General features: G+C 35.7%; 1 long non-coding RNA gene across 1 annotated transcript in view; it reads left to right on the forward strand.

The window, feature by feature from the left end:
- LOC310897698 overlaps window positions 1–22,995 on the forward strand; it is an 852,780-nt gene extending 829,785 nt beyond the window's left edge. The window contains exons 3-6 of the long non-coding RNA XR_014582487.1: window positions 12,252–12,308; window positions 12,894–12,942; window positions 15,324–15,471; window positions 19,295–22,995. This is a non-coding gene — a long non-coding RNA (uncharacterized lncRNA). The remainder of the gene's footprint in view (window positions 1–12,251; window positions 12,309–12,893; window positions 12,943–15,323; window positions 15,472–19,294) is intronic.
- Window positions 22,996–23,233: the final 238 nt, after the last annotated feature.

The following is a 23,233-nucleotide window of genomic DNA, read 5'->3' on the forward strand; positions in this document are numbered from 1 at the left end:
CTAAGTATGCATAGCAGCTGAAATCTGGATGTTTGTTCATTACCATGTAACTGTTGTATTTCAAAAATTAACGTAATGAGAATCATATCACCTGACTTTGAATGACCACAGAAAAAAATTCTGATCCATGCGAGACTCTCTTTGGAGAAAAGGGAGGGTAGAAACATTTGGAGTCAAAACATCTGATTTGGATGCCTATGAGTCAAGCTCTGACATGACAAGTCTCTAGCCTCTGTAAAGAGAGTTTGGAATGATTAATTCAGACAGAACTGCAGATATCAATATAGCAGATACTTGCATTTGAATTCACTAATATGTTTTACAGTGGTGTCTGTTATGTTGTAGTAATTGCCACTAGTTAAAATGAGAGCTCTAAGGGAATTTTTTTTTTTCTGGCATCAACACGGAAGAGACTACAGTTTTACTTTTTATTATTTTCATTTTCTTTTTCATTTATTTATTATTTTCATCTTTTAAGGATATATATATATATTTAGTTCAGGCTCACATCTACATAAAACAGGAGCTTGTGAAATCAGCAAGAAGATCTACGGATTTCAATTATTCATTTATAGGAGAAAAACAACCAATCTTTTCTGAACTGCCATATTGAAAAATTATTACTTTCAGTACTGTTACAGTGGTGGAAAGGATGCCCTGAACATAATAAATAGCATAAAAGAAATTGGTCGTGGCCCCAAAGGAGTTTTGGAATGATAATTAGCTGTAGTCTGTCACTATTGCTGGAGATCCTACACATCATGCAATATAAAAATATTTAGTATTGATTTACTGATGCCTAATTTGAAGTTGAAGGAAACTTGATTTCAATGAGAGCTGTGAAAGACCAAGACAGGAGTTTTACAAGTCCTATCCATTACAGTATTATCTTCTAGGATTTTCTTTCCACTTTAGGAGTATATTGGAAACCAAGAAATGAGTTGTCTTTTTTTTTTTTTTTTGGTGTCATGAGTTCATAGTCAGGCATTAGTATATCACCACGCTTTCAGCATGGTAGTAGCATAGTTGTCAAAAGTAAGTCTTTAGCGGAATGTTAGCAGGGAGATGAACTGATATTATTATTTTTTAAAAATAAAACAGTAAGGAATAATAAACACATATGACAAAAAAGCCAGTGAAGGTACTGTCTTCAAGTGTATGTGTGTTGCCTGATTTCAAAGAAACTGCAGAATCTTAGAATCATAGAATATCCCTAGTTGGAAGAGACCCACAAGGATCACCGAGTCCAGCTCCTCAATCTTCCGAGTATGATTTTAAAAATAATGCAAAATACAGAGAAAACAGTGATATTACTTCACTGCAGGCCACAGTAAATTGCCTGATACCAGTGGAACATGACTTGTTTTTAAAAGGTTCCTCGGCCTTGGTAAATAAACACAGTAGATTAAGTTTGTAACTATAACTATACTCAAAAAGTTATGGCCCTTTACATGTGATGTTCTAGAATGTTTCACAGATATCTGGAATATTTCACAGGGTCAGCTGTGAAATTATTCTGAATCAAACCAAGTAAAGGTTTAATTAGCTGAGCAACTTTTCTCTGTAAGTGTCTTAAGAAAGTACATATCAACAGGACAAACACATTGTGTTATGTTGCCTGAAATGCTATGAAAGCTTTTGGCAATGAGCCCTTCAGGGACTTGCTGTGGAAGAGACTATTTTGACAGACTTTTATAGATCTAAATACCTCCTGAATCTATATAAACTTCTGTCACCCACAACATCATGTTGTGGTGACAGGACTACAGCAAATGACTACAGTTTCAAACAAGATGTAAATAAGCAATATTCCCTTTTTCTGTTTCAGATATTTGCCAAGGGATTTTGTTCTATTCCTCTGAGTTCTTTCACCACAGGAAGCAATGTATAATTACTACCTTTTCACTTTTCCATGTCTGTCATTATTTGTGCCTTAAGTTGGAGAGTACTTAGTCATTTTAATCTCTTTTAGTATGTAAACTATTCCGCATCTTTGATAACATCTGTTGCTCCTCTTGATACTTCTTCTGCTTCTAGATATCTAAATACTTCCTTTTAAGTAAAAGAAAGCTGAAGCAAAGAGAAATAAAAAAAAAAATAACTCTAGTGAAGATCAGTGTACAAACATTTTTGTACTTCAAATTGACATTCTTACCTTAGCAGTTATTAAAATTATACATTATTTGTACTTTTTTAGACAAATGATATTCCATATCATGTTCTCACCTTTATGAGTAGTATTGTGAGAGAAAATTTCTTCTTTAACTTTTAATTAGAGTAATAGAATTGTTCAATTTCATTATCATGGCTTTTCCTGGCAGTGTCAATAATATGAGAAATTCAGAAGTGAATTAATTTTGCATAAATCTGTCTAGGCATCCCGTGCCTCTCTCTCATCATTGCTAGGTGTTTGCAGCTTCCCTTACAGTCAATGAACAGAATGAGGTGCATCTCTGGAGAGCTATTCATCCCATTCTAAGAGAGATGTTTGTGCTTTGTGGTCTGAATTGGTCCCTAGAGGATCGGAATGATTGCACTACGGAGGTCCCTCTCTCTCATTCCTCTAGGCTTTCTCAATCATTGATAATAAGTAATAACTTACTTTGATTAAAATGGGAACTTTCAGGCAACTAATTAGATTAAATTACTACTATGCTCAGTGTCTTGATATGTAGAGAGAGAGAGAATACAACAAATATTGTGATTTCTTGTCTTCATGGACAGAAAGACATAGTTACAGTAAAGGGAGACAAGGGAGGGTGCCTTCTCCCTGTCCCCCAGTGCCTTCCTCAGAGGAGAAGGGGAAACTTTCCTCTCTTGCCTGTGCTTCTCTTGCAGTTTGCCACCCTTCTTTCCAGGCTGCTTTAACTGTGTACTTTAGCAACACATTCAGATTAAGATATACTGCTCTCTACCTTCCTCCAAGACACACATTGCAGCAGCAAAGGAGATCTTCTTAAAATAACAAGTTATTGAATCATGTTCTCCCTCACCAGACTCCACCAATCCTTTCCCAGTCTCTTGCGATTTCCTCCCTTTTTCTTTCATGTCAGCAAAACAAAGAAACCATTTTTAGCAAGGCTCATCCACTAGTTGGCAAGGATAACATTCTTAAATATCACAGTGCTATTATGATAAGCACAGCACATTCCAGGCAGAAAAACTGCAGATTATGGCAACCTTCAGTAAGTATGGATGATATTAAAAGTTAGATTTTTTTATTATTATTTTTTTAGCACCCAGAAAGCCATTAACAAGCCTGTCAAAAAGACAAAAGCCTATCAGGATTTCAAATAAAAGAAATGAAAAATCCATTTATGAATACTTATCTCCCAGATCCTCTCTGCATCTTAAGCGGAAAATGATATATACTGACTTCAGAAATAGTCATCACATTTGAACATCTGAGTCATAGGAAAATACAAGAAATACACATATATATATATATATTCTAATTTTATTTGAGAATATATAGGTGTAAAAAAATAAGTAAAAAAAAAAAAAAGAAAGAAAGAAATATATTAAAATTCTACATCATTATCCATCCCCCTTTCAGGAAAAGAAATACAACTGTTTCATTACTCTGGCAAAGACCAATCAGCTCATAAGCAAAAAACATTCATCCATGCTAGGTGCAAATAAGGAGATTTATATCAGAGAGTCTAGCACTGTACTTATTAAAGGGTACTGAGAAACAATTCTCACTGTGTGATCCTTTGTGAAGCTAACTGAAATTTTGTTACTACTTAAATTCTTGAATCTTCTAAATTTTGTTAATTCTGTATTGTTTGCCCTCAAAAGCAAAGATTAAACAAAGAATTACTAACAGACAATTAATCAGTTATGAAAGCCGAGCTAATAATAGCATAAAAATATTTTTTATGGCTTTATAGTAGTTTCTAAGTTAGTAGTTACTGAAGTCTTCATCAAACATAGACATTGTCATCTTGGTGTACAAGGGAATGCTAGTCCTGAGACCGGACCCATCTGTGTAATTCCCTTCACATACTCATCTAAGATTTCTCTGGAATTCAAGGGCCCACTAGAACCAAATACAAAAATCAAAGAAATTTGGAAGAACCCTAGGATGCCATCAAGTATGATACCTCACTCAGCGCAGGGCAAGCTGTGATATTACATTAGGTTGTGCAGGGTCTTCTCCAAGCTTTTAAAAAGTATTTCCATAAAGTATTTCCAGAGATCGCATTGCCTGTCTGCAGTCTCCTCCAGCTTTTAATCCCTATCACCATGGCAGTTATCACCATAAATACATTTTACTTAAATGTTTTAAGTCTTAATTCAGCTAGAATTCTGTTTACCTCAAAACTATTCTGTACTGGGGTATCTTCAGGAAAAGATCTTCAGGAACCACCAGGACTGCCTTGTCTTCCCTTTGGTGGTTACACAACATTGTGTCCTCAGCCCAGGCAAAAAATGCCAAAGGCCATTGCCATGCAATAGGTTAGTGGCCCACAGAGTCCAGACTAATGCTGGGTGTTCTCCTTTGTCCCTGGAGCAGAGATTGTTTCATCTTCCAGAATAAATACCCAGTAGATGGACATTTCAGGTCTTCAGAAAGAAGGGCTGTTAGTGTGTTTCTATGCCTTCACTTTTCTACTTCACTTCATGGGAGCTGGATTTCTAAGGATGCACTTGCAAACATCCATCTCTGCAAAATGCCCAAGGGATTTTTTTGCAGATAAACCTATTCAGATCAGTTATATTAGGAGTATCGCTAGAATAAGATAAGGATTCTGCAGTGTGAGCACGTTTGTATTGAGAGAAAGAGGTCTCCTAGCCTGGGCTAGAGGAACAAGGGGAAATGTGACTAACCAAAAGTCTCTTGCTAATTTCTTGATTCTTCCTTCTTTTTCTAAATATCACTCAATTTAAGCAAATTAAATTAAATTCATTAAAGGTAAACCTATGTATGAAGACTCTACAGATCCTAAGATTAGTAAATAACCAAAGCTAGAAATGATACTTTTGTTGGTCACTAACCAGTCTGGTGTGGTCATAAGCCCTGATCCTGCATCTGTGAGGTAAAAAAGCCATCTGGTAATCAACAAAAGGATGGTCTCAAGCTGCCTCCAAAGAGATACATTTCAGCCAGAAGAAGAAGAAATAATGTAGGAAAAATGAAGCACAAGAATAAACACTGTCTGCAAAAATATGTTTTCTTTTGTTTGACCTTCAGAACAACCTACTGTTGAATTGGATATAAGCTTTCTTTTGTGTTTATTTTCTCATGCATAACCATTACCTTATAAGACTTCTTGTGTTATATCTTACGTCTCTCTTGTGTTATTCTCTTACTATGTGCAGTTTGGGGTACGACTGCACATAAAGAACATGAAGCTATTAGAGTGTCCAAAGAGGGGCTACAAAGATAGTGAAGGGTCTAGAAGACAAGATGTATAAGGAGCAGCTGATGTCTGTTGGCTAGTTCAGCCCAGAGCAGAGGCGGCTGAGGGGAGGCCTCATGGCAGCGTGCGGCTCCCTCACGAGGGGAGCGGAGGGGCAGGCGCTGAGCTCTGCTCTCTGGGGACAGCGACAGGACCCGAGGGAATGGCATGGAGCTGGGACAGGGGAGGGTCAGGCTGGGTGTTAGGAAAAGGTTCTTCACTGAGAGGGTGGTCAGGCACTGGAACAGGCTCCCCAGTGCAGTGGTCATGTGTAGTGGGTTTAAGTGGCAAGGTTTTGGTAGCAGGGGGCCATAGGGGTGGCTTCTGTGAGAAGAATCCAGAAGCTGCCCCATGTTAGATAAGAGCCCCAATGCCGGCCAGAGCCGAGCCAATAAGCAGTGTTATTTGCGCCTCTGTGAGAGCATATTTAAGACAGGGAAGAAAAATGCTGCTACTCAGCAGCTGGGAGAGTGAGAGGAGTGAGGAACAGCCTTGCAGACAGCAAAGTCAGTGAAGAAGGAGGGCAGGAGGTGCTCCAGGCATGGAGCAGAAGTCCCCTGCAGCCTGTGGTGAGGACCATGGTGAAGCAGGCTGTCCCCCTGCAGCCCATGGATCCCACAGTGGAGTAGGGTTCCATGCTGCAGCCTGTGGAGGAGACCATGGTGGAGCAGGTGGACCTGCACCGACGGATGCTGCAGCCTGTGGAGAACCCCTTTATGAGCAGGCCCTGAGCCGTAGCTGCAGCCTGTGGAGCGGAGCCCACACAGGAGCAGGGGGTCTGGCAGGAGCTGCTGCCCGTGGGGACCCAGGTTGGAGCAGTTTGCTCCTAAGGGATGGACCCTGTGGTACGGACCCAGCTCTTGAAGAGCTGCTGCCTGTGGGAAGCCCACGCTGGATCAGTTCACCAAGGACTGCATCCTGTGGGAGGGACCCCACAACACAGGGGAAGAGAGTGACCGTGAAGGAACAGCAGAGATGAAACACTATAGACTGACCGCAGCCCCCATTCCTCTGTTCCCCTGTGCCGCTCAGGGGGAGGAGGTGAAAGAGGGTCGATGGGGGGAAGGCATTTTTGTTTTCTTTCCCTTTTTTTTCACTTCTCTAACTTGTTAGTAATAGGCAATAAATCTTACTATCTCCCTATGCTGAGTCTGTTTTGTCCATTATGATAATTGTTGAGTGATATCCCCGTCCTTATCTGAACCCTTGACCTCCTTGTGTCGTATTTTCTCCCCCTCCTCAAAGAGGAAGGGGGAGTGAGAGAGTGGCCGTGGTGGAATTCAGCTGCTCACCTGAGTAAAACTACCACATCATGGCACCAAGCCTGCCAGAGTTCAAGAAGCATTTGGACAATGCCCTCAGACACATGGTTTGATTTTTGGGTGGTCCTTTGTGGAGCCAGGAGTTGGACTCGATGATCCTTGTCTGTCCCTTCCAACTCAGGATATTCTATGATTCTAAAACACTTTGCAGTAAAGTTTCTAGATAACACAGGTTTTATTTTATTTATAGTACTACAAACAACAAAATAAAATATATTCTAACAATGCTGTAACAATTTTAATTTTCAGTCAGATTTTAAAATAATTAACACATTATAAAGATGAATTTGATAGATTTTTTTATTATTACAAGTCCCAGCAAAATCCAACTACTTACCATATCCTCATTAGTATTTTGCTAAATTAAAAGAATGAGGTTTGAATTCTTCATTAAAAAACAAACAAAAAAAAAAACATACAAAAAACACAAACACTTTTAAAACCTATTTTTAAGCACATCTCAGAATGGCTCTATCTTTCCTTAAAGCTTCCTCCAAACCTATTTAGTGTTCTTTCAGTAAGTTTGGCATAGATATTTTAGTATGGAAAAAGGTCTAGCAAGGGATATAAAGGACGGATAAGCTGACTTTATTTTCCTGTTTTCTGTGAAACTTGATATCCCACCATGCCAAATTGGAGACAACGGCCATAAATTCCTGTTCACAAAAAAATCAGAGAAGCAGCATCACTGATATGTGTCCTGTCTGCACTAGACGTTTTATTTTGAAATTAAATACTTTCACTTAAAACCTTCTCCAATCCTATGTGCTGCTTTAAATATTTCCCCTTGTAACATAATCTGTCCAAAATAATTCTGAATCTATATTTTTAAAATGCTCAATGCAACAGGAGTGCAACTGATGTGAAGATAGATTAGGTTTAATAATAGAAGCATATGTCCAGGGTTGGCTATCAGTATTCTCCAGTTTGATGAGATCAGAACAACAGACATAATCATGTTTTTGTGCAAGCTTTAAACAACAGAAGCATTTTGTCATTAAAATTACAGTTTGTATTTGGCTCAAATTATGGCAATATCACAGATGTGTTTTATGAGAACACATAAATTTCTTGCAACCATTTCAGTCCGGATTGACAAATGTCATATTTACATTTCTCTTTAGAATGTTGCCATTTGATTTTGCATTTTGATGTGCAATAGAGAAAAAGGAAAAGAAAAAGAGAAAGGAAAAGGAAAAGGAAAACAGAAAGAAAAAGAAAATGAAAAGAAAAAAGAAAAGAAAAGAAAAGAAAAGAAAAGAAAAGAAAAGAAAAGAAAAGAAAAGAAAAGAAAAGAAAAGAAAAGAAAAGAAAAGAAAAGAAAAGAAAAGAAAAGAAAAGAAAAGAAAAGAAAAGAAAAGAAAAGAAAAGAAAAGAGAAAAAAGAAAAGACCATTCAATCACTATCTATATGTGCATTGTAAGCAGTGTCTTGTTTATCATCTGTTACTGTTTTCACTGTTTTGAAGAAAACCTGTGTGATCTTCCCTTGTTTATACCACAGAGTTTGTGATATTGTTTAGTGGCTAGAATACGGCACACCAAGGCTGGTAGTAGTAAATTAACTTGACCTTTAGAATATTCTTAATTTTGGTTGCCAACTCATTCTACTCATCAACATTTACAGCCATATTCATTTCTGGGGAAGACAGATCTAGGTAGTAAAATGGAAAATGTCAAATGCTCCTGTACTCCAAGGACATGCTAGACATTCAAATTCTCATACTTTATTATCATAGCAAAAGACTGCAACAAGAGTAGGAAATAACCTAACATTAATCTATACACATGACAGACAGTAACAAAGAGGACAAATGGCACAAGTCAGCCTGTTACAACTTTAAGATGTTCATTTTGTGGTTACCTTCAGATGCTGCTCATCCTTTCTGAGATGAGTCATAAAAAACAGAGTCACTGAAAGTGATTACCAGTCCATACGTGCTCATCTCACACTCCTGCAATCAACCTGGAAGCCACAGCAAAGTCTCCCAGTGAGACTGCATCTGCCGCATGCTGGTTTCTCTGTCACTTCTGGATCTGCCTGCAATCGCACACCACTTCAAATGCAAGTGCCATTTCTCTTGCATTTTCCTGTCCACTTGTCTTTCCCCTTCTAATTTCATAGCTGTTTTTTCTCACCTTTAGCTCCGTCTTTCAAAGCTCATCCTGCTTCTTTTCCTCATTTTCTCATTTATTAATAAAATATATCTTTTATTAGATGGGGGGCAGCTACTGCTCAGGAATTGGCTGGGCATCAGTCAGCAGGTGGCGAGCAACTGAATTGTGCATCACTTGCTTTGTACTTTATTATTGTTTATTGTTATTATTGTTATTATTATTATTATTTCCCCTTCCTTTTCTGTCCTATTAAACTGTCTTTATCTCAACTCAGAAGTTTTACTTTTTTCCCATTATCTCCCTCATCCCACTGCAGGGGAGTCAGTGAATGGCAGTATGGTGCCAGATTAAATCACAACAGCAAAATATTTTTGCACGCTTCCCTTCTGCAGAATCTACTAGCTATGCACTGAATTCCACTGACATAGTAAATATAGAAAGACAAAGGACCAACAGTGAAGCAAATTCAACCAGGAGGGAGTGCAGTTTGAAATTAGCAGTAGTATCTGTCTATTTATTTATTTATTTTCAATGGTCACCTTTATTGTGTTATCATGAAAAAGTATTAGAGTGGCAATAAACCATTGTAATATATCTTGCTGCATCAGAGAATGCAAACTCTATATCAATGTACTCAGTCTCTGTCAGAGCAGTACATTATTTCCCAGTCATCTTGATATTATTCTTAGCTGATAAAACCGGATGAATATACAGGCCCTGTTATGAGTTCATAAGATTTTCTTGAGACAACAAACTTCAAACAACAGAGAAAAAAATATCATAAGAAAAACTCCTTAAATAACAAAGTCTGTATTGTCATGGAATTGTTGCTATACCCAATTTTAATCTAAGATACATTTGTAGTGCATTATACTGTATTTTCTGAAAAACTATGCATAAGTTTATATGCATACACTTTACGTATATATAAATACCCCCTGTACAGACAAAGAGAATTCACATACAATCTTATGTACCCTTATGCGTGCACAGTTAACTTTGTCTGACTACCCTATTGCAGTAATCACACTTATAAGTAACCACAAAATTTGACATGTAACTTTTCTGCAGATTGATGACTAAGTTACTAAATACCAGAAAACTGATATTTATTAAGGTGATGTCAGACAAGTGGACTATGTAATTTGTCTAAATGGTATTTATGAGGGGCCCACATCCTTAACACCTGAGTTTGTGACCACATTAACAACTCTAACAAACTAAGCAAGGCGAAATGGTCTAGTTGTTTTCCTTTGGAAAAACTAGTGAGCCATTTTGTTTTAGCTGAGGATCTGATCTAAAGAAAGTTTTGTCAGGCAGTATATTAGGCAATATGTTTCCCTTGAATAAATGTTCAGATATTTTTTGGATTAATGTTTCCACTGCACATCAATTTTACCATCTAGATATCCATTGATTCAATAGAATAATATCTGTGTAAAAACAAGAGTAACCATGGGAAATTCAAACTTTATATGTCATTCTGTTAAGGGAACTTTTTTTGCTTGTTACAGGGCAGTCACTTATATAAAAGCCATTTTTTGTTTTTGCCACCATTAAACATGCAATAAAGCCTTACACAAGCATGCAGCAGTAGCAAAATTTCCTTAATTCTGCTATGTTTGCATTGCTTGGAGAAGAGAAGGTTCTGGGGAGACTTCTAATACCTAAATTAGGCCGACAGGAGAGCTGGGGCGGGACTCTTTATCAGGGAGTGTAGTGATAGGACAAGGAGTAAGGGCTTTAAACTAAAAGAGGGCAGATTTAGATTAGATATTTGGAGGAAATTCTTTACTGTGAGGGTGGTGAGGCACTGGAAAAGGTTTTCCAGAGCAGCTGCAGATATCACGCCCCTGGAAGTGTTCAAGGCCAGGTTGGATGGGGCTTTGAGCAACCTGGGCTAGTGGGAGTTATCCCTGTCTATGGCAGAGGAGATTGGAATTAGATGATCTTTAAGGTCCAGTCTGACCCAAACCATGATTCTATGATTTGGCTTATGAAAATATTCCTCTCATTCTAAACAATACGATATATATATATATATGTATATATATATATTTTTTTTTTTCTCTGAAACGGTTGTATGCACAGTTAAATAGCTTCTGTATTCCACTCCAGGAGGTGAATAAAGTGATTTTTGAAAAATCCCAGGAGTGGGAGGAAGGGTGTTGTGAAGTAAAAAATTTATATGCCTCTCTCTCTTGTTTGAGATTGGCTCTGAGGAGATCCTTAGTTACAAGATGGTTTGTGGTGTAGAATACAGTAGTTCAGTTTTCCTCATTTAAACACAGATCATATCTGCATTATATTACAGTTGTAACTAGTTCTGTAATGTACTGAGAAAATCATTGGGAGAGTAAATCTTGAAGGACCCAAATAGTGTTACACTTTTATAGCCATGTCTCTTCCAAGAATCAGCATAAGCATTTCTTATTGAACAAAAGTGTTTTCTTCATATGGCTCAGATGCGGATACTCAAGCCATGAAATATATGCTACATTTACCCATAACTTTTCTAAATATTGGATCCTATCTTGCAGTAAGTTTAAAATTAACTTCCATCCTTGGTTTAATATTGGAAATAGAGAAGCAACGTAGGTTTAGAATGAACACAGAGTCTATAAGCACCTGAAAGGAAGATGCAAAGAATACAGAGACAGGCTTATTTCAGTTGTGCCCAGTGACAGGGCAAGAGGTAATGGGCACAAACTGAAACACAAGAGGTTCCATATAACCATCAGGAAGCACTTCTTTGCTGTGTGGCTGCCTGAGCAATGGAATAGGTTGTCCAGGAGGTTGTGGAGTCTCCCTCCTTGGAGATCTTTAAAAGCCACCTGGGCATGGTCCTTGGCAACATGCTCTACTTGTCCCTGCTTAAGCAGGAGTGTTGGACTAGATGACCTCTAGAGATCCCTTCCAACCTCAACCATTCTGTGATTCTGTGAAACCAGCTTTTATATGGAAAGCAAAGCAAACATGGTATGTATAATACAACAAAAAAACTATACAGGTAAACTCTTCAGAAGGAGTGAGCAGCTTTGGAAAACTGCCAGGTAGTAATGCTGTGTATGACCCTAACAATAAATGACTGGATGAACTCTGTATCATGTCATGCTCTCTGTAACACCTCCTACTTCCTCAGAAACAGTATAATATCTTAGTTGTTTCCTCAATACTTATCTGTAAGAGTAATAATTTGAAAGACTGAGTTAGTAGCTACAGTATTAATTTGGCAAAGTACCCTTTGTTAGAAGTAGTCTTCTAATGCTATAAAACCTCTAGCCCTCCAACAACTTTCAACTCTATTCAAGAAAAAATATTGTTTCCTTGCCTTCTCAGGAACAGAGAGAGAGAGGGGGAGAGATAAACAAAAAAAGATTATTCTACTCTTTCATATTGTCTCCTAGGAAAAGAAATCTTGGGCAAGAGTGAAGAATTTCCACATCTACAGAAAGAGAAGACAGGTAATGAGACAAGTGATACATTAAGACAACCAAAGTACAGTAAGATCATGATATCTGTAAAAGGTGAAGGTCTAAGACTCAACCCTTCTCCACAAACCAGTACTTCAGCTGTAAGCTACACACTCACCTGTCACAACAAACCTTGAGACCTCTACCTGCCAACCTCCTAGCCCCAGTGTCCTCACCAGGAGAGGATCTCAGTACTTCCATGTGCTTGGGGTAGAGAGGAACCATGTATGCTCATGGGTACTAAAAGTTTCTATACAGAAATGGCAGGTGAAGGGAAGGAAAAGAATTAAGGAACTAAAAACGGAGCAACTACAGAGAAGTGGGAGGAACTCTTTCAAACTGGGTAATTCAGTCTGTCCCACATCTTCTAGTAATACTTTCTCTGAAAACATGCAAGGGTTTGAAACAGCAAATAAATATAAAGGCAGACATTCACAGTAGAAGTGGGTAGAAATAAATGAACATCTAAGGTTAAAGCAAGATATTTTCTATTTATTGTAAGAATTACTTTTGGCAATTTTCACAATTATTGTGTCCAGAGTCAAGCTTTTTTTTTTTTTTTTTTTTTTTTTTTAGCCAAAGATCATGACTATAGGACCCAAGGTACAATTTCTGCAATGAGGAGGTACACAATTTTTTATCAGTACAGTCTGAATCAGATCAATTAACAAATGTCTTATTTTTTTCTCTTTTTTGTTATTTACTTAACACAGAAATAAAGTTTCAATAGATGTATTTAATATTCTTCTTAATAACACCTTAATAACACTAAAATATATTAAGTTCCAATAGTGTGTTGTGTTTACTTGTGCTATACTGTTGTGTTTTTTTTGTTGTTGTTGTTTTCGTTGTTGTTTTTTTTGAACAGAACTTAGCTGCGACATTCAATAATTTTCAGACTAACTGAATCAGCCTGACTTATTATTTCAACATCTGGAATTAATTGCATTGCTGTTTTGTTGTTGTTGTTTTTGTTGTTTTCCGTTTGCTGGAAAGTCAATAAAATGCTTGACAAATTTTTCAGCCATTGTAAATTGACATAACTCAAGTAGAAATACATGGACTTGCACCAGTTCAGACACTGGAGTATCACATATTTTCCTGCAGGCAACCAATTAGACTGAAAAGAAATTTTGAAACTCAGGTCCAATTTATTGATATTTTTACTTTATATAAGAACACAACAACAATAATAAATGTACTACATACTTTCTTGTTTAAAAGGCTACCTAAATTCCCTTTTGGACTGTAATACAGCTGTTATATAGTTAAGCTTCAGATTTAACTGTAGTGTGTGTTGTAGTCAATTTGGTTTGTATTATTTCATAGTAGAATTCAATATTGTATTTCCTCAAGCAAAACAATTTTCATCCTTTCCTTCAGGACCAATCGCACTTGTTTAACCAACAGCATTAGGTGTGGCCAGGGACTAGTCCTCATATTCTCTTTGAGTGAGCTCACTGGAACTTTTCTTGATGTTACAGAGGTCTGAGCAGAACAACTCTCCTTTAGTGTGTTGCACCAGTGTGAATCACTGTCTGCTGAGGGAGAAGAGAGGAGAGGAGAGGAGAGGAGAGGAGAGGAGAGGAGAGGAGAGGAGAGGAGAGGAGAGGAGAGGAGAGGAGAGGAGAGGAGAGGAGAGGAGAGGAGAGGAGAGGAGAGGAGAGGAGAGGAGAGGAGAGGAGAGGAGAGGAGAGGAGAGGAGAGGAGAGGAGAGGAGAGGAGAGGAGAGGAGAGGAGAGGAGAGGAGAGGAGAGGAGAGGAGAGGAGAGGAGAGGAGAGGAGAGGAGAGGAGAGGAGAGGAGAGGAGAAATTTTTTTTAAAAAAGAAAAGAAATTAAAAATAAAATTAAAAAAGAAACAACCTTGTTCCTTTTAAGCGCTGGAAGGAGGAAATAGAATCCTCTCTAAGATCAACTATTTACCACAAATTAAAAAAAAAAAAAATCATAATCTTGACATTGAACAGGACAGTCTGCCACAAGACTGTCCTGAGAATTATTAGAGAATCTTTAGCTCATATAACTTCAATTGCACCTGAAGTGCAAATCTTCTTCCTTTATTTGACAAAAAAAAATAATAAATAAAAAGTAGAAACGTTTACCCCATCAGCACTGACTGAGGCTGGAAAAGGCTTAAAGGTTACTCAGGTACACTGAGCTAGAATTATAGAATCTTAGTATAGTGATGCTCTCCTCTCCTGTACCGTCCACATGGGTCCAGAGTCTGCTTTTAGAACTCTGAAGAAGGTGACTAAGAAAACAAATGTATGTAAATCACAGAGAAATCTGCAGAACCTCTAAAGACACCGTAACTCCATGGGAAAAAAATGCAAGAGATCCCAAGCCCAAAGCCAATGAAATCTCTTGCATTAAGCAATTGTATTAGATGGAAATGAAAATATTATTTGATATTAAAAAGGTATATTTGGATACAGCAGGCAACAAATAATGTAAAACTAAATAATGCCCAGGCAAAATGAAAAAGAAATTCTCAGAAGGTAGATATTTGATATCCTGACAATCTTATATATATATATATACCAAGAAGTGTCAGTACCTGAGTTTACAACAGTTTTATGTAGACTAGACAAGAAAACAGTGTAAAGGATCTGAAGACTTCAGAAGTAACTGTATGTAATGTTACCTAGTACTTTAATAGGAAGGGATGTACCATGATAGATTTCCTTTTTGTTTTTGTAACCAACAACTTTATTTCTGCTGCCAGCCTAAACATATACATTACAATTTGACTCCTATTGCAAAGTAATCTTTAAACATCTCATGGATAAAAAATATTTATTTACCATTAACATGAGGAAAAAAAATAATAAAAAAATCAGATTTTCATTCTAAGTATATTGATTCTATTTAAAAGGTCAATTTTAAAGTTCCTGATAAAATCCCACAAATCTCAAAGTCTTGGGGAAAGATGCAGTTATGTGGAGGGTGACTGGTAGGAAATGATGGTTAACTTCTGTAACTGAGAGTGATTTTTTTTTCTGAAGAAGGAGTGGACTAAGAAAATGAAATGGGAAGAGGATGTTCAGTAGAACACAATCACTAAAAATACTCTAAATGTGAGAGTGCTATGACTGGATTAGCAGTAAAAAGAAAAGAAGATGTGAAGACTAACATAACTGAAAAATAAAAAAGGTATTATGACATCTGAATAAATGCAGAACTAGATTAACGACAAAATATATTTCTGTATTTCAGTGTTTAAGTTCAAACAGTAAGGACTTGTTTTAAGGAAATGTAATTGAAAATTCACTTTTTAAACAAAAACACCATTTGATAAGAAGATAAGGATATATGAGATGATGTCTGGCATAAGCAGAAATTTTATGTGTCAGAAACAAGAACAACTAAAATAGTTTGGTAACTCTGATTACTAGCTAGTCTCAATTTTGGAAAAAAAATGTATATAGATGAGTACATAGGCATAGAAAAAAAGGCAAAGGAAAAAAAGCATCATCATCTTGAAAAAAATACATAGATTTGCATTTAAAGACGTGCAAGAGATGAGATGGATTAGACTATTAAAGTGGGCAGATGTACTCTGCTGCCAGTAAAAGCATAAATTTGGAAATGGAAATTCTACATCCTGGGAGGGAAAACTAATCCTCTTTTAAAAGATTTCTCCTTATTTTCTTACCCTGTTGCATTAAAAGATTTTATACGGTAAGATATATACTCTTTTCCATGACCATTATGAAACAGTTACCAGCCACAAAACAGCAAATTAATGCTCCTCTAAAGATACAGTGAAACAAATGCTAAATAGATCATAATCTAATGAACTATTTGATGTCTAATAATGTAATGAAGTTGTCTTTTCAAAGTGCTTGAGGGACAGTTACTAAAAGAAGTTTAGATACCTAAAGTTTTCATTCATCTTTTCAGTGGGAGTTATGCACATAAATCCGGTTTTGTGAATTTTGTTTTGGGTGGGGTTTTATTTTTTCTTGTCTTGTTTTGTTTGCTTGTTTTTACCTAGGAATTTGGGGTTTTGAAAGGCAAGGTGAAGCAAAATAGTACATCTCTACATTACTACCAAAATTACACAAACTTCTCATACAAAGTTCAGAGAATGTAGTTAGAGTAATCTAACAGGATAAACCCTTTAAGTGTGAATAATAATGATAATAATAATAGTTATAATAATAATAATAATAATAATAGATATTATTATTATTATTATTATTATTAACAACAAAAGAAAACCAACCAAACAAAAAGCAAGTATCTCAAAGACTTAGGGGAAAACAAGTTAATTCCAAAAGCACAAAAAGATATATATATTTTTTAATGGCCTTCTGGAACTCAAATATACCAGGTAAATCTCCGCATATGAGAATGAAAATAATGATGACCAAGCAAAAGCTCTGTGTGAGATGTTTGCATGTTTGCTTATTTTCTCACCTAAACTTCAGGGAGAAATTATCTAAAGAACACAATTTATCATAGGCTAATAAGTAATGAGATGGAAGACAGTGTGCACTAAGGAAGGCAGAAAAAGACCTTTTTGTAAAAAGCGTGACATCTACTGTCTAGACTGTCTTATATGATATAAAATGATTCCCAAAATTGCCCATTTGTTTAATAGTTTCCTAGAATCCTCTCAAATTCCAAAATCAATGAACAATTCACTGATGTTGAAATCCAACAAAGACAAAATTGATTGCACCTCTCATGCATCTGTGTCCGTAATAAATACTAATGCCCAGCCATTTGCCAAAGGCTTGCTAAGAGCTTCCACTTTCAGTTGCTGCAATTAATTGAAAACCAAATAATTTATTCCAGGAAATCCTGAGTGAGGGATAATAATAAAATTATACAGAGGTAGAGATACTGTTAGGGAAAATCTGAGAACTTCAGTGGTTCATCCATATGCCTTTACGATAAGCAATCATGAAAACAATAATTCTGCTTGGACATTTAGCAGGAAGATATTGACTGTCAAGAGTTGATCATTTTCTTACCAAATCATATCAGATTTTCTCAAAAGATATGCAGAAGTCAATTAAATCCCTCCAGCACAAGAAGTAGCTTGGTATAATCTCCTTTTCTTGATAGATAACAATATGAACCCTGAAGATAATTAGACAGTAGAAAATATGTAATCAGGAATATTACAAAAATCTTTAAATTTAGTTTATAAAAGATATGTTTATTTATAAGGAATTTAAACAATATCAAGGAATGGAAGACTTTGGGAAGATATTCATAGATTTCAAAAAAGGAGTAGTGATTCACGGTCACGTTTTTGACAGCACTGTTTAATGTCAAATTGATTGTTTATTTTTTATTTATTTATTTATTTATATATTTTTTAATACTTCCCTGCAAAATAACTTTGGATAGATGCAAATTAAGAGAGGATAGCAACTTTGCTCAGGACATAAAACGTGAACTGTAAGGGTTTATAGAAACATAACTATTAACATAGTGCCAGCTAAGACAATGACTGTCAAAACAACTTGGGCAGAAAATTTCTGAACCAGATTTTGGAAAGCATACATAGAAGAGTGGTACTCTCCCTGACTGCCCTCCCTAAGAGCAGAAAGAAAAGAACTTCTGCTCTCTTTTATTAAATGCATGTCATACTCTTGTTTTTATGAAAACAGATATTTTTTATCTTGAATGACATGTCTGTATTGCTTTTGCCCATGGAAAAGGCCTAATAATAATATAATTAATAATAATATAATATTTTCTGAATTATAGCATTTTAACTCTGCTGGTTTGGGCTTAGTTCTAGAACTTAAACACAACATCCTTAGTAAGCTATCTACTTTTTTGGTCCACTGTGTGCCCAAACAGCCTATCAGAAACTGTCAGAAATTTTGAAAAAAGTATTTTCACACCTTCATTTGAGCTCTTGTTAATATATCTTCTCATGAACTTCATTGAAGGCAAGGCACAAACTGTTAGGTTGGATGCATTTTCCTTAACTCTTGTAACTCTTGTAATCCATTACTGTGCACCACTAAAAAACTAATCAAAAGCAGATATTGTAATCAAAGCACATAGGTATTCTAAACTAATCGTTACAATAGCTGAGAAAGAGATAACTGGAAATACCTTGGGAATTAGATCATTACTATTTTTAACTTTTTTTTTATGTTACAATTAATATTGGTTTCTCTTCTATCAAACATAAAATTGTCTATATATGAGTAAAATAATAAAGCCCACTTGTCATAAAAAGGCTGTATTACCTGTAAAAGTCTATACTTTGAAATGTTTTCAAATTACACCACTTCTGAACTACAAATCAAGAACAATTCAATTTATTTAAGTAGATCTAGCACACTACTGAAAATGACACCAAAATATAGCTCTAGATGATTTGATTTATCTGCAAATTTTATGTAGATCTCTCTTTTTATTAGATAGATAAAAAGCCCTCCTGTTTCAGTGTATCTATTTTTTAAAATGAGATATACAGTATAAACTGTATTAATATAGAGTTAGTTTAGAACACCTAAAATATCAATGCTTCTTAGAATCTGTACCCTTTGGGATATTTCTTCATCACTTGACACTGAAAATTTTAATGGAGAATAAAACATTGTGAAAACAGTATAGATTTTTACATTTGGTTTCCTTAAATAACAACAGTCATTTCAAAACAGAATATTGATAGCATGAGAGAGATCACAACTTGATTCTACTCTTCTGTAAAATGGTTAGAGTAGATTTTATTGTGAGTATCATGCTTTAGTAAATACATCTTGGAGAAATGGTATTCAGGTTCCTGGTGTAATGCCAATTACCATTTCCAATGCCAAGAAATTTATGTAAGTGAAAAGGAAAGAAAGAAAGAAAGAAAAAGAAAAAAGAAAAAAGAAAGACAAACACACACACACACAATAAAGCACAACCCAACTTTTCTGATTTCAGTGCCGGTTCTTTTCTCTTTCTTTGGATAAATTAACAGCCATGCTTATCTATCCCATTTATCTCTCCACAGTTGACAGAGGCTGTAAATGCTTATGAGGTCAGAGAAGAAGATGAAATTTTCCAACTGCATGGAAAACAACTTAAAGCAAACACCAAGCATTGAAACATTTATTAGATGCAAAGCCAAAGGTTATAAATGATTTGTATTCAAGGAGTTCTTTACTGTGTTTGAAGGCTAGGTGGCACAGTGAGCCAGACACACTACTCACATGCAAAGACCCAGGTTCAGGTTGCACCAGTCTTGCCTGATAAAAGAATGAGAATGCTGACAAGAGAGCACCTACCAACCCCATATTTATGTATGAAAGATGTAATTGGGCTCAGCTAACTAACTGTGCCTGTCATAACAACAGAGTAAGAACATATACACACTGTTAGAGTGTCTCAGCTGAGCATCAGAAATCTCCAGCTGTACAGCTGTAGGAGGTATTTCCATAAAACAAGCTAACTCTTTCACTTGAGGTCACATAAACATACCCGCAGGGAAAAAAAAAAAAAAAAAAGTTAGAGAGAATTTAACTGAAACCCTGAGAGAGTTATCTGAGCTCTGATCCTTGATGTGACAATTAAGTATAGGAAGAGAGTATCATGTAGTAAAAGGGACTTAGAATTTGGAGTTGGAGAATTTAATCATCTATGGAAGGACAATTAGATGGGGAGGGAAGGAGAGGGGAAAGAGATGTGTTAAAGTGATTCATTATGAAAAATAATGCTCTCCAGTCCACAGTTTTAAAAAATTCATACCAAATTTTCTAAGAAGAGTACATCTCTTTCCATGAGTAATGATACCTTAAAACAGGAAATACCTACCTTTGCCTAGACAACCTACAGGCTGTCTATTCCAAAGCAACCTGTTATGTAAGCAGAGCATTCACCCTGGACATGAAAACAAACAAACAAACAAACAATATAAATAAATGTATGTATATATATATATATATTAAAAAGATTTTTTAGGAATTTTTTAATTTCATAATGAGGAACAAAAGCAAACATGAAGACACTACTTTATGATTGTTCCCAGAGGAACCCCAGTGAATAATAAAAATATCATTGTTACTCCTCACTGGGCTCCTGGAAGGGTCAAATATCACTGGCAGAGCAAGATTTTGAGAACATATCGATAAAAGAGGGTGTTGCTTACCCTGATGATTTAGCATTTAGATATCATTCATGCTTGAAGCTATTGTATCCCTAATCCATAAATAAATAATTTACCAACAAATTTGGCAAAGTAATTATTGCTACTTTCTAGGGAAGTAGGCTAGGCATCTGAGAAGGCCTACATGATATCCAGGAAAGTAAATTTTCCCATAGCTTCCTGGATTAAAATTATTTTTAAGAAATTTTCTATATCTCCAGAATCACCTCCAAAGTTTTAGGCAGCTTAGCAAGGAAACAAAAGCATTAAATAAAAAAAATATTAAAAAAAAAAAAAAAGGCAAAGCAAGGCAAGGCACGAAAGGATAAAATAACACATTGAAATAAAACTAAAGGATGGATTCAGTCTAGAGAAGCTATAGATAGACCAAATATTTATCACTTCTTCCCCTTTCTAAGACTAATCCTGATTCAGTCTACCATAGCAAGTCTAGAGTGTGCTGATGCAAACAATGGTGGGAACAAATCACTGAATGCACCTTTGTTTGCCCGTAGTGGTTAATTTCAAGTTAAGCCAGGCCTTGGCACAATAAGCATTTATGTATTTCATAGAATAATTGGTAGAAAAAGACATTTGATCTTCCACAGTATTTACTGTTCCCTGTGAATGATGCTAAACTGTTTAAACTCTTTTTTCTAAGTTGTATATTTGCACAGTTTTTTCTAAGTTGTATATTTGCACAGTTGAGCTCATGTGAGTCAGTCATTTCCATTATTTCTCTAAAGTCATTGGATTTGGTGACCTCTTGGTGTCTTGAGACCTCTTCATTTTGTTTCTTCTCACTTGTTAACCAGATACGGAGTAATGAAACAAACCTGGATATATTAATTAAATCAGTTCACTGTTACCCTTAAGTTCTGACATGCTCATGCAGAGTGACAACTAGAATTGGCTTTTTGATGTTGACATAGTTCATCATTACCACGTTTGTGGAAAAGTTGACCAAAGCACAAAAAAAATGGATTTTTTTTATATTCCATCTCAGCAAGTGATATCTTTGACAAAGGGAGCACGGTCTTGACAGAAAGTTAAGATAAATCAATGTTTTGGATATCTAGTCTTGTGTAAGTGTTTTTATTAGACTGATAATTTCCTTGTGCAACTTCATGAAAACCCTTATTCAAAAGTTAAACTTTTATCCCACAAAGTGTGTTAATCTCTTTAATTTTGCTGCACACTATTGAATTCTACTTTAGGTACTGATCTGGCTGCTTTGTAATTAAATTTAATCTAGAGAGCTAGTAAGAAGGAAAAAAAAAGAAAAAAAAAGGTAAAGTATACAATGTATAATAAGATAAATAATCACAACCAAAAATTTGTTTTGTACAAGAGCTTATGCAACCACCAATTCCTTGGAGCCTGTCTGTGATTGCTTGCTGTTAATCATCATCAGGTCATGCTTGTTCTCTTCCCCTTTGAAAATAATGAAGTGAAGCGAATTATTTTCACATTATAAATCTCTGTCAGCATCGTACCTTTTCCCCCCAAGCTGAACAAGGCAATGTTTGTTTTTCTCTGGCTCTTGAATAAAGTGCTCCAAGATTATTATTTGTACAGAAGGTTTTACATAAATTCAAGTTTTCTACTGTATGCTTTTTATTGTCTATTTTTTTTAACCATTATCAAAACAGCAGTGCTTTGAATTAATGCATCATCACAAGACAAAACACTTTGTGCTCCAGTGTTTGAAACTGTCAGGGCTTTTGCATTCCTTTCTAATAGTAAATTGATTAAAAATATTGTCACTTATAAACAAAGTAGTCAGCCAGCATGTGGGATTTACTGGTGATCTTACTTTGAGGTAGAAAACTGAGGGCAGACTCAGATATTTCTGTATATTTACAAGGAAGTTACGGTACAGTCATATGATTCCCTGCATACAGCAGGCTCAAGCAATAGGAATCAGCAGTGCAGGAATTAGTCTTCTACATGGAAACTTGCTCTCCAAATTATTTTCAAGGTCAAACTTCTTTAGTAATTTCTGATTCTTTCTTTGGGAAATCCCTTCCTATGGGATTTTCTTTTATTCTTTCCCTCTTGTTTCCACACAAAAGTCTCATTTCCTGCTGTTTGAAGTCAAGAACAAGAGGAAATCTGTTCAACTGCATGGATCAAATTCTATTCCAGCCTGAAGTGGTTTTAACTGTTTTAGCAACTAGTTCTATGAAGAAATGTAACTGACTTTTTAATATTGATCCTGCCGAAAGGTGTGTCCTGTGTGGATGGTTGCACAGGGAGCAATGAGAGACAAGGAGATGCTGGAGAGCTTTGGCCAGTAGTGTAGCAAAAATGCTGGGGAAACACCCACTTTCAAGAACCAGCATTGAAATGTGTGAAACATCTGTATCACACAAATCTGAAGAGGGTAAATGGTCCTTAACCCATGCTTAATTCTTTTTGCTATGGCTTCAGCAAGAAATTCAGCTGCATGAATAACAAGAAAAAAATGTCTTCCTAAGGAACCCAAACCTCTGTTTGCAACCAGTTATCTGCACCAGACCTACGTGAAAACCTATAACCATACAAAGGAGCATGGTGGAATGCATTGAAGGAACAAGATACATAAAAATAAAAATAAAAATAAAAATAAAAATAAAAATAAAAATAAAAATAAAAATAAAAATAATAAAAATAAAAATAAAAATAAAAATAAAAATAAAAATAAAAATAAAAAATAAACATAAACATAAAATAGAAATAAAAAATAAACATAAACATAAAATAGAAATAAAATGAAATAAATAAAAATAATAAAAAAGTTGTTAAGTTGTGAGATCTCAGTTGTAT

The sequence above is a fragment of the Anser anser genome (assembly GCF_964211835.1).
Source record: "Anser anser genome assembly, chromosome: 3".
Lineage (NCBI taxonomy): Eukaryota > Metazoa > Chordata > Aves > Anseriformes > Anatidae > Anser > Anser anser.